Source organism: Bemisia tabaci, chromosome 5 (genome assembly GCF_918797505.1).
Source record: "Bemisia tabaci chromosome 5, PGI_BMITA_v3".
Classification (NCBI taxonomy): Eukaryota; Metazoa; Arthropoda; class Insecta; order Hemiptera; family Aleyrodidae; genus Bemisia; species Bemisia tabaci.
The window spans coordinates 52256211-52267811 of NC_092797.1; the positions used below are offsets into that span (position 1 = coordinate 52256211).

At 36.6% G+C, this 11601-nt stretch overlaps 1 long non-coding RNA gene across 1 annotated transcript; it reads left to right on the forward strand.

Annotated features, from left to right (window-relative positions):
• Window positions 1-392: 392 nt before the first annotated feature.
• Window positions 393-10975, forward strand: LOC140224685 (uncharacterized). The gene is made up of 2 exons (XR_011899933.1): window positions 393-2866; window positions 8340-10975. It is a non-coding gene; the product is annotated as an uncharacterized lncRNA (long non-coding RNA).
• The last annotated feature ends 626 nt before the right edge of the window (window positions 10976-11601 follow it).

An 11601-nucleotide genomic window follows, 5' to 3' on the forward strand; every position in this document is an offset into this window, starting at 1 on the left:
AAAAACATGTTTCTCCATTTTGAAAATATTCCAAAATTTCGACCCAACGCAGCCTGCCTGGATGTGTTAAGGGATGAATCTTCCTTTGAAAAACTTGTTTCTCTATCTTGAGAACGAAAATATCTCAAAATTTTGACCGAAAGCAGCCTGCCTTGACCTGTTATTCAATTGCGCACACATGTAACATTGATGTGGATGGTCCTAAGTCTAGACAACATCGCATTCGGATAATTGGGAGTTTTGCATATTTTATTTTCTTGTTATTGAGAAAATTTGAGATGAGCTAAAAACATACGTGTCGATGCACCTCCATTTGCATTGGTTGTTCATACTTCCACAAGTCCTTTGATCTGATCGGAGCTAGCCATCCGAGGAGTTTATTCTTACTCTCATATCCTGAAAGAAAAAAATTAAAATCAGTTCAAAGAGGAAGTACGACCATGTGCCTATAAGATTAAAGCTAGTAGATAAAATGAGAATACTTGCAGACAAGACATCTTGTTCCAAGGAAAAATCGTTTAGATAGTCCTTCTAATTGAGTAGCATTATGAGTTTTCATCATGATTACTTTTTTTCCGGTCGGAATACAAGTGCCAGACTAGTTTTTTTTTATTTTCACACCTGGAAAAAAATATATTGTATCAGAATTATAGTGGGTACCTTGGGTTGAAAAGGCACAGATGTTGTGCAAGGAGAGATTTGGAGAAATAAAGTATGTAATCTTTTTTATTTAAGTCATTTTCATTAACATTATTACTTATCATTAATTAAAGCCAAAGTCACTTTTTGAGTCTAATGTTTTTGACCAAACATTTTCTAGTGTCTAACCTACCCTGTAGTTTTCAATCGTATTTCCTCAATATTTTTTACGGAGCAAATTGTTGTCTGTAGAGAATACTTTTTCTATGATCTTCTAGGAGTTAATACTCCTATTAACACTCGAACCAAACGGTACTGTGTATCTATAGTTAATGTTGCATTTAATTTTCATGAATGAGAGTAAAGCATTTAGTTTCTGTTCAATTATTATTTTCTATTTTGGTCCATGTTATTGATTTATTTTTGTATCTTGTACATGAAATTAAATGAAAAAACAAAAAAAAAAAAAAAAACAATTTTAACTAATCAAACAATCTCACAATCAGTTCTTCAAACCTGACAAGAATTGCTGAAACCATTTTCTAATCAAGTTTTTACCATACTTTAAGTGTATGTATATGAACGAATGGAATTTTCATTTCACACTTGTGTGTCAATTTCGTCATGTCTCTTTCAAAATTCTTCCTCCCGAATTTTTTGTATTTTATGAACTTTTGCAGAGGGCAATCTACATTATTTTTTAATAGTAATTTTTCAAAAAACTATTTTGAAAATTTCTTCATTTTTTTCCTCATTCATTTGGAAGATTGCGCATATTCATAATATCATTTTGCCATCCATCCCTAGCTTCTGACGGTAAGTAAATTTTCTGTGTTAGCTTTTTCCCCCTCTCTCTCTCCCTCCCCCTCTCTCTCTCCCTCCCCCTCTCTCCAGTTGATTTTTTCGAAGCGTACAGCAAGTACACCTTGAAAACCTAATATTTTTTATCAGTTAACAACGATTTTAACTTCTTTTTAGCTATGCTTCAATCAAACACAAGAAAACATGTTAATTTAGGTACATCTGTATGTTTTTTGTTTTGTTTTTTTTTTCGTCTTCCATTACTACTAAAATAATATCCTTTCAGATCTGAGCCAAGATCTTTACATACTTTATTTCTCCAAATCTCTCCTTGCACAACATCTGTGCCTTTTCAACCCGAGATACCAACTATAATTCTGATACAATGTTTTTTTCCGGTGTGAAAAATAAAAAAAAAAACTAATCTGGTACTTGTATTCTCACCAAAGAAAAAGTTATCATGATGGCAACTCATAATGCTACTCAATGAGATGGACTATCTAAATGATTTTTCCGTGGAACAAGATGTCTTGTCTGCAAGTATTCTCATTTTCTCTACTAGCTTTAAGCATGAAAACGTGGTTTAGAAATACTCTTTCAAAGTATGATGGATTGATACAGAGTCTCGCTATGGAGAGTCAAAGAGAGGGAAGTCGAATAAATGAGAATTGCTAAAACGAGCTTTTTTGAATGTCGCTAAAATTCACCCCATCTTTGGGAGTGAATATCTCGCGAACGGAGCGTCGGATGGGAAAATCCTTCAAAATTAGTTTCTTTGAATGATGTAAAGACCCCGTATACCAATTTTCAGCCAAATCGGAGGGGGTCGGGTACCGAGCCTGGTTGAGTTGACGTGAAATGACCCGATAATCAACCGATAAAATCGCTATTTATCGCGATCACTGCCACTTGGGTACTGCTTTTTGAAAAAAGAACCAATCAATGGACTGAGAAAACTTTTCTCTTCGACTACAACATGGCAACACTTTGAATGGATTCATCCAATTCACACTTCTTGAGCACCAAAAATCAACCTGTTACTCTTGCAAGTTTAACCTATCAATGTTTGATGATTCAATGATTATGTACTATTTCATGGAAGAAATTGTTGCGATAAGAGCGACTATCATATCATCTTGATCTAGATCAATTACTTGATTGCAATATGAATCTTCTGGAACGTTCTTAATTTTATCTTTGTATTCTTGCTATTGTCTCTGTGTAATGTACTGCTACTGACTGAAATAAACTGAGTTTATCTTATTCGCAAATAAGCATCTTTATTGCCGTATCTTAACATGGTAGCAGAGCGCGATCTTTAGTTTAAAAAGTTTTTTTTGGGCCTTTGTGGCGACGGAGTTTACGATTTCAAAATTTGGACTTTTTCGTTTTTGACTTGAGTTTTTTCGATTCTGAATTACCGACTGTAAGTTAACGGACCTGTGTGGCCAAAGAGCCATGCACAAAAAGGGCCAAAAACGGCCCGTTTTAGAGCCCTCAAAATTGGGGTCGAAGTGAGGTTTTTTTTATCCGTAGGGTGACCCTTCATACATACTAATATTTCAGATTGAGTATACACACCGTTTTCGAGTTATGGGGGGGGGCAAAGTCCCCGATTTTCACCCATTTTTGCAGGTGTTTTAATGTCAAACTCCGGCTGTTACGAGGTACCAGATCTAGATATTGAAGCGCGGTTTGCGGTGATTTGTTCAGCTATCCCTGTAGTATTTTTCCACATCTTTCACAAAGCCCCAAATGGTTTTTCGGGGGCGGGGAGGGGGGGCTTTATTCATACTATCATGACCGTTAGCGCATCTTACTGACTTTACTTTGTTCTCTTCTCTCCACGCTGCGGTCATGGTGGTATTTTCTGTTGGGGATTTTCCTTCTTCTTTACATTGTACCAATTTTAATGTCCACCCCCCTTTTCCACTTTTTACCCCCTCCCCCGCAATCCAAACACTTCCTCTCAAGTGTTTCTTCCTGTAAGGCAGATATGACAGGGTCATATGTGGGGGATTATTTTTCTTTCTTTACGATTGATAAACTTTGACCCAACTTACTTCTCCCTTACAGGGGTTCGGGCCCCCCTTACCCCTGTATTATCCCCATCCTGCCCGCGCCACTTTACTTGAAGTATTTTGCTCCCTCCGCAGCATAAATGATGATGTTACTGGCAAACAATTTTTTGCTCATGAATAGGTACTGAAATACTGAATATATGGGAGCCACCCTCCTACTCTTCTCCATTATTCCCCCTCTTCTTCCTCCTCCCTTTCCCCTCTTTTGCCTTGTTCTCTTTACTTTTCACTTTTCTTCTACTTTTTACTACTTTTTTCAATAGAGAATAAAAGAATAAAGAATAAAATAAAAGGTAAAAAATAAGTAAAATTAAAAAACAAAAAAATAAAATAATTAACTTTAAAAAAAATAAAAAATAAAAATGAAAAAGAATAAAAAAAATAATAAAAAAATAAGAAAAAAACATCTTTATAGATAAGTACCGTGACGTGGTGAAGAGGCTCACGCACCATTTTTTTTTTTTCTTTTTTTTTTTTTCTGTTGTTTAATGGCTTTGTGACTAAGCACCTGCAGCCAACTTTAGACTAGTGTGTTTCTATCGGATGGAGGTTATATGAGATTAGGAACCGACTTTAAAGGTGTGAGAAGCAAAAAAATAGAGACATGGGAAAAAAAGTGGGGTTGATAAAAAGTAGAGTTGAAGAGGGAGAGGGTGAGAACCCTTCACCATTTTCACGCTCTGATACCCGGCAGAGCGACTTCCTATGACCAGAGACTGGGTAATGGAAAACATACAATGTGAACATATGGTAGGAATTGAGTATGGAAGAGAAAATGATTTGTTTGGAAAAAGGTAGATTGAATAGTTTAGAGGGTAGGACGGTTGGTGGGTGTGGAATAAGTTTAAGAAAATTATTATTACTTAGTGTAAGAGTAAAGATTTGGTAGATTAGAGGTGGATATCATTTTTATCCAGAAAGAGGGCTATAGATTTAAGGGTATTGAGGTCACCGACCGAAAGAAGATAAAGAGTCGAGTAGGGTGGGAAGATTTCAAATTTATTTATAAGTTCAGAAAAAAAGATGTTTCTATTTTTCAGCTTTTCACATTGGAGAAGGATATGTTCTAAGTTTCCTATGGAACCACAATCACACAAATTAGAGGTTGCTAAGTTAATTCTAAACAGGTGAGTGGGGTAAAGGCCATGACCAATTCTAAGTCTAATTAAATTCGTAATAAGAGAACGTTTCCAGTCAAGTCTGTAAAACCATGGTTTGCGAGAGAGTGTAAGGAGAAGTGATTTTAGTCTTTGACCTTTCCAATTACATGTTAACCAGTCAGAGTTCCAATCATTAAAGTTTTGTTGGGAGATAAGGGGGAACAATTGTTTAAAATAGATTTTATTATCAACTAACTGAGCTAGATGAATCAATTTGGTCAATTGGTCGACTCTCTCGTTACCTAATATCCCTGAGTGACTAGGGATACAGACCAACCAAATATTTCTTTCACTGTGTCTAAACAGGATTTCTTTGGTTTCTTCAATGAGGGGGTGGAGATCCGGTTTTTGATTAATAAGGTTAACTAAGACACTATGAGAGTCCGTACAGATAACAACATTGGATAGATTGAGACTAATACTATGTTCGACAGCTTGAGGGATAGCCCACGTTTCGGCTTCAAATATAGAATTATATTCTGACAGAGAATAGACTTTATAGAAATCATTAGAGAGGAAGGCTGAAGAGGTATAATCGGCCGTCTTGGCTCCGTCAGTATAATACTGGGTAAAGTTCCTAAATTTTAGTCTCATTAATTCATTAAAGTTCATTTGGATTGAAATATGATCAGATAGTTTTTTTGGAGGTCTATGAGTAATATAATTAAGGGAAAGGAAAACCCTAGCATTTTCGTAGGGGAGAATAGATTTGTGATTGGAAACCAGATTATTGGCATGAATGCGTTTCACGAATTCGATGTTGACTAAAGAGCTTGATGCAAAAACGGCTTTTTTCGCCCCCCTCTGGAAGTTCTTCAGACTTTGTCTATTGATTACTCATACTTGAGCGCTTCTTTTCCCAAATTTTCAGACCCCCAAAAAATTTTGGGGGGGAGCTAGGGGGAGTGGAAGTCAAAACCTGTGAACCTCGATATCTCTTGAACGAAGAAAGATATCGAGGTCCGGTTTAGACGAAAAATCGTATAAAATTGCATACTTTAAGATTCTAAAGGTCGAAATCCCGATATCACATTTTTAAGTCAACATATGTGCTTTTTTCCAGTTTTTAGGTCTAGAAAATTTCTTTTAAACGAAAAATTTACAAAGATCTCAATTTTTTATTTGAACCAAAACCAGTTTTTTAGATTGTTCGTCTTTTTCCGCATCCAACGAGTGGTCCATTAAGCTGGAGAACCAAACGGTTCCGGAGTTATGATCGATTGAAGTTTCCGCTCAACGCGCGCCGACCGATTTTCGCGCGCAAAAAAGTCGGATTTGACTGTTATTAGATCGGATTGAATGTTCAAACTGAGCAAAATGCTTTATTAGGGACTCTTGAGGGTCGCTGAGTTCAGAAATTACCGATACTTCCAAAAAATTCACGTTTTTAAAATTATAGCTCCGCAGCGCTATTTTAGAGGCCCACTGAGCGCCGACCGGCCGCTCAGTGGTCCTGTCCGAAGCTGCAATTTTAAAAACGTGAATTTTTTGGAAGTATCGGTAATTTCTGAACTCAGCGACCCTCAAGAGTCCCTAATAAAGCATTTTGCTCAGTTTGAACATTCAATCTGATCTAATAACAGTCAAATCCGACTTTTTTGCGCGCGAAAATCGGTCGGCGCGCGTTGAGCGGAAACTTCAATCGATCATAACTCCGGAACCGTTTGGTTCCCCAGCTTAATGGACCACTCCTTGGATGCGGAAAAAGACGAACAATCTAAAAAACTGGTTTTGGTTCAAATAAAAAATTGAGATCTTTGTAAATTTTTCGTTTAAAAGAAATTTTCTAGACCTAAAAACTGGAAAAAAGCACATATGTTGACTTAAAAATGTGATATCGGGATTTCGACCTTTAGAATCTTAAAGTATGCAATTTTATACGATTTTTCGTCTAAACCGGACCTCGATATCTTTCTTTGTTCAAGAGATATCGAGGTTCACAGGTTTTGACTTCCACTCCCCCTAGCTCCCCCCCAAAATTTTTTGGGGGTCTGAAAATTTGGGAAAAGAAGCGCTCAAGTATGAGTAATCAATAGACAAAGTCTGAAGAACTTCCAGAGGGGGGCGAAAAAAGCCGTTTTTGCATCAAGCTCTTTTTGTTGATCTTTTTGATGGACTTTATACCAAGAATATTGCATCCATAAAGGGATTCACCTATGAGGGTAGCATGTTTGTTACCTAAGCCATCATAAGATAAAGAGATAAGAAAGGGGCCTGTTGAGTTCTCAGGGTAAAGTAGATCCTCTAAATTCTTTAGAATGATAGTTCTTCTACTTTCAACAGAATTAGCTAAAGGGTCGGTGATTGTGGGACCAGAAACTGTTTGGGGGGTACTACCAGGGGGGTCCCCTGGATCTACTGGAAGATCAGACATTTAGGCTGTCATCGGGAGACAGAGGTTAGAAAAGACGGACTTACCACATGGGATGGAGTTAGATTAACAAAAAACTTAGAAAAGGATAATAATAACCAACCAAGGAAAAATGACTAGAAAAAGGAGGAAAAAAGAAAAACTAACTGGAGGACATAAGAACTAAAAAGGAAAACAAAAACGAAAACAGAAGACGAAAACTAACGAGAACCGAGAGAGATAAGCGGAGCAAAAACGCACAACACACTAGTCAGCTCGGAAGATCGAGTACCATTCATTTGTGATAGGTATTATGAATGCTTTAACTAAATCTAAACTATTTACTATTTATTTTTCATCAACCTAAAACATTTTTGGTGAGGTGTCAATTGCTGTTGAAAAACTAAGTTTTAGTGCTTCAAAACTGGAAGAAAGCGGAAGAGAATGTACCTAGGAAAGAATAAATCAAACAAACATAGAAGTGGAAAGGGAAACGTGAAAAATATGAATAAGAAAATATTCTTCACAGGAAACATCGTCATTTATGCTGCGGAGGGAACAAATTACTTCAAGTAAAGTGACGTGGGCAGGGGGGGGATAATACAGGGGTAAGGGGGGCCCGAACCCCTGTAAGGAAGAAGTAAGTTGGGTCAAAGTTTATCAATCGTAAAGAAAGAAAAATAATCCCCCACATATGACCCCGTCATATTTGCCTTACAGGAAGAAACACTTGAGAGGAAGTGTTTGGATTGCGGGGGAGGGGGTAAAAAGGGGAAAAGGGGGGAGGACATTAAAATTGGTACAATGTAAAGAAGAAGGAAAATCCCCAACAGAAAATACCACTATGACCGCGGCGTGGAGAGAAGAGAACAAAGTAAAGTCAGAAAGATGCGCTAACGGTCATGATAGTATGAATAAAGCCCCCCCTCCCCGCCCCCCGAAAAACCATTTGGGGCTTTGTGAAAGATGTGGAAAAATACTACAGAAATAGCTGAACAAATCACCGCAAACCGCGCTTCAATATCTAGATCTGGTACCTCGTAACAGCCGGAGTTTGACATTAAAACACCTGCAAAAATGAGTGAAAATCGGGGACTTTGCCCCCCCCCCCCCCCCCCATAACTCGAAAACGGTGTGTATACTCAATCTGAAATTTTAGTATGTATAAAGGGTCACCCTACGGATGAAAAAACCTCACTTCGACCCCAATTTCGAGGGCCCAAAAACGGGCCACTTTGTGCATGGCTCTTTACAAATTAAATTTAACGGATTACAACAATATTTCGGATGATTACTACCAATTTACAGATTTTGGCAACCATTCGGACCTGTGGGGTTTAATGATTTTTTGATTATGAGCTTAGCGAACTTAACGGATACTCAGTTTCAAGTGCGAAGAAGAAGAAGAATAAGTTTTAAGATTTTTGGAAAATAGTAAAATAATTACAAGGAAAAGACTTGGCTAAAATTCCAGTATTTGATGGAAACAATTATTTTAACTGGAGATATCGTTTAATTGCTTATTTAGAAGCTAAAGACTGTAGTGAAGCTGCAAATAGAGCGTTTTAACCGGATTCCTTAACAGAAAAACTTTGGAATGCAAAGAGTTTTAAAGCGAAAAATCTTCTTATAAATTCGATTAGTGATTCGCAACTTGAACTGATCAAAGATAGTGTCGGTTTATGCAAGGTTACAAAAATTCAATTCTCTCTATGCTGTGTAAGATACTCAAAAGAAACTGCTTCTGCAAAGACATTTGATAAATTTAAAACTTTTGGAAAATACTGATCCAAGTGAATTTTTCGCGATTTTTGATAAACTTATCAGTGACTTAAAAGCATCGGGCGAAATTGTGTCAGAAGAATCAAAACTTAATTATTTTCTGTTAGCTCTTGCATCAAGTATGCATTCTATATTAGAGACAACTGATGCTATACCGGCACATAATAAAAATGTAACATATTTGAAGTTGAAAATAAAATCAGTGTCTGAGTTACGCAATGGAACTAATGTAGACTCTTAGAAAGGAGGCGCTCATCAAGGAGGCGCTTACATTCGTGATAGCAGAGGAAGTGTAGGATCTTTTACTCATGGTTCATGGCAAGGAACTCCTGGCAGAAGGTGCTATTCCTGTAATGGCTATGGACATTTTTCTGGCGTTTGTCCAAACAATCGGCAACAATTGGGTATTGTGAACAAATTCTCTGCACAGCAACTTCAACCAGAAGAAGTGCAGGAAGAATATTCTGCCGATCAAAATGATATCTCATGTGATATAACAAGTAGGTAACCGGTAAAAAATCTTTCATCTTTGTAGCTAATTGATAGCAGCTGTACTGACCATGTAACCAATGATTCTAATTTATTCACAACTAGTGTTCCTCTGAAGGTAAAATCTGGTATGATAGTAGCTGACGGTTATACTTTGGCTATGGAAAGAGTTGGAAACATTAATCTTAATGGACCACTAGACAAGGTACAAATTTAAGCATTCTGATACATGTTTCTTAACCATAATTTCACGTTGTGCATGATTCGCGCAACAAAAACTGATGAAACAAACTCCAAACGAAGATATTAACGTTTTTATTTCACATTGGTTACGAGGTATTTTAACTGCCCGCTAACAAGAAACTCTAAGCTCTATGTGAGTCAAATCGCCCACTACAACGGTTTCAATAAGCTTCTCAGTCGAGTAATGTTCAATTCCCACCATGTGTTGTTCAAACTATAAGCAATTTGCTACAGCTTAGCCAAAGCGTCAAGATTGAGGTTGCCAGATTTTTATATCGCAGAGACCGTCATGATACCTAACGTTTAGCGCACGATGTGAATCACGCAGAGCATTGAGTTTTCATGAGTGGGTGGTTTGAATTCACGCATCAAGAATCATTAAATATCTTTGGAAGGAGTTGATTTCGGTAATTTTCGTTGTGCGCGTCGTATTCAACGTGAAATTTTAGTTAAGAAACATGTATCAGAATGCTGAAATTCGTACCTTGTCTAGTGGTATCTTGTGAAGTTAATGGAGAAGTATACACAATTGAGTTAAAGAAAGTTTTTTATGTACCGAAATTAAAAAGAAATCTATTGAGCTTATCTAAACTTCTTGACGAAAACTGTAATTTTTTCTTTCAAAAGCAGAATGTGTTAATTCAAAATTATTATGGGCAAAATGTTGGGACTGCAGAAAGAATGAAAAATTTATTTGTATTAAGTGCCAAATCTCTGTTTTTCGATGGAAACATCAATATTCATGCTCTTGAAAAGTTGGAAGAACTCAATCCTTTAGAAAAGTGGCATAGAAAATTAGGTTACATAAATTTTGGAGATTTACATTTATTGAGCTCTAAAAATTTGCTATTGAATTTTCCATCTAACACCCCGTTGATAAACTGTAAGTGTGAGACATGCCTTGAAGGCAAAATGGCAAACCGCAAATTCCAAAACAGAAGAAGAAGAGCCGACAAACTACTAGAAATAGTACACACCGATGTGAATGGGCCTATAACCCCTGTAGGATATGCAGGACAGAAATATTTTGTTACTTTTATTGATGACTAGCAGGAAACCTATGCTACGCACAGGAAAACCCCGACAATCAGTAATCAGAGTGATTAGTGATCAGTTACAAAATTTTGTCTCTGGATTTTTATTTATTCTTTCAAAATTTTTTAATTAATTTTTCAAATTTTTTTTCCTGCTGCTTTAATACAAATGCAGAAATTAAAGGTATTAGTTAAAGGATTTTTCTTGTAATAGATATTTCCAAAGTATTACATCATTATTTAACGGTCACTGTTTGTAAAAACCAATAAATATTGGTAAAGTTCATGTGCGCCAGTACTTGCCAAGTGATTATAGCCGCTCACTGGTCTGTGAAACATACTATTAATATGTTTATATCATCCTCTCTTATTAAACTTTATAAGTAAAGTTTTCATGTCACTTCAATGATGAGATTTGCAATTTTTCTTGAAAGTTTTCCAATGTTGAACATTGAAATCAAAAGTTTAATTCCTCAGGATTTGGTAATCAGCACACACGATTTTTGGAAAAAGGTCTGTTTTGAATTTTGGTCAAAAATATCTCGATGTAGAATATGAAGAAAATGTTTAGTTTGGGTCCATCAAGCAGCCTGGGGGCGCTGCCTTTGACATTTTAATTATGCCCTAAAGCAGTTCGTTTCGTCCAAGGAACGGTGTGAAAATTTCATTTGGCTGAAAGCGACCAATCAAGAGTTAAAGGGGGGGGAAGCTGAACTTTTACGAGGCCCTGTATGGATCGTATTCGATAGTGGTTTGGTGTATCGTTTGGTTCAAACAATAGAACATAACCTCAAACGGAAATTTTAGGATCTAAGTAGGAAAAGCTAGAAATGAGAATACCCCTGTCAATTTCACCTTTAATTGCCATTTTATACTTATAAGAATCAATAACTCGTTCCCTCAGATTACTCAATTGACTTTCGAGGCAATGTCTACATGTTGAACCAATCGATATCGATACAATCGCACCTGTTTGATTTATTGAAAATGATCTATTCCTTAGCTTGCAGCTGCGTTTTTGT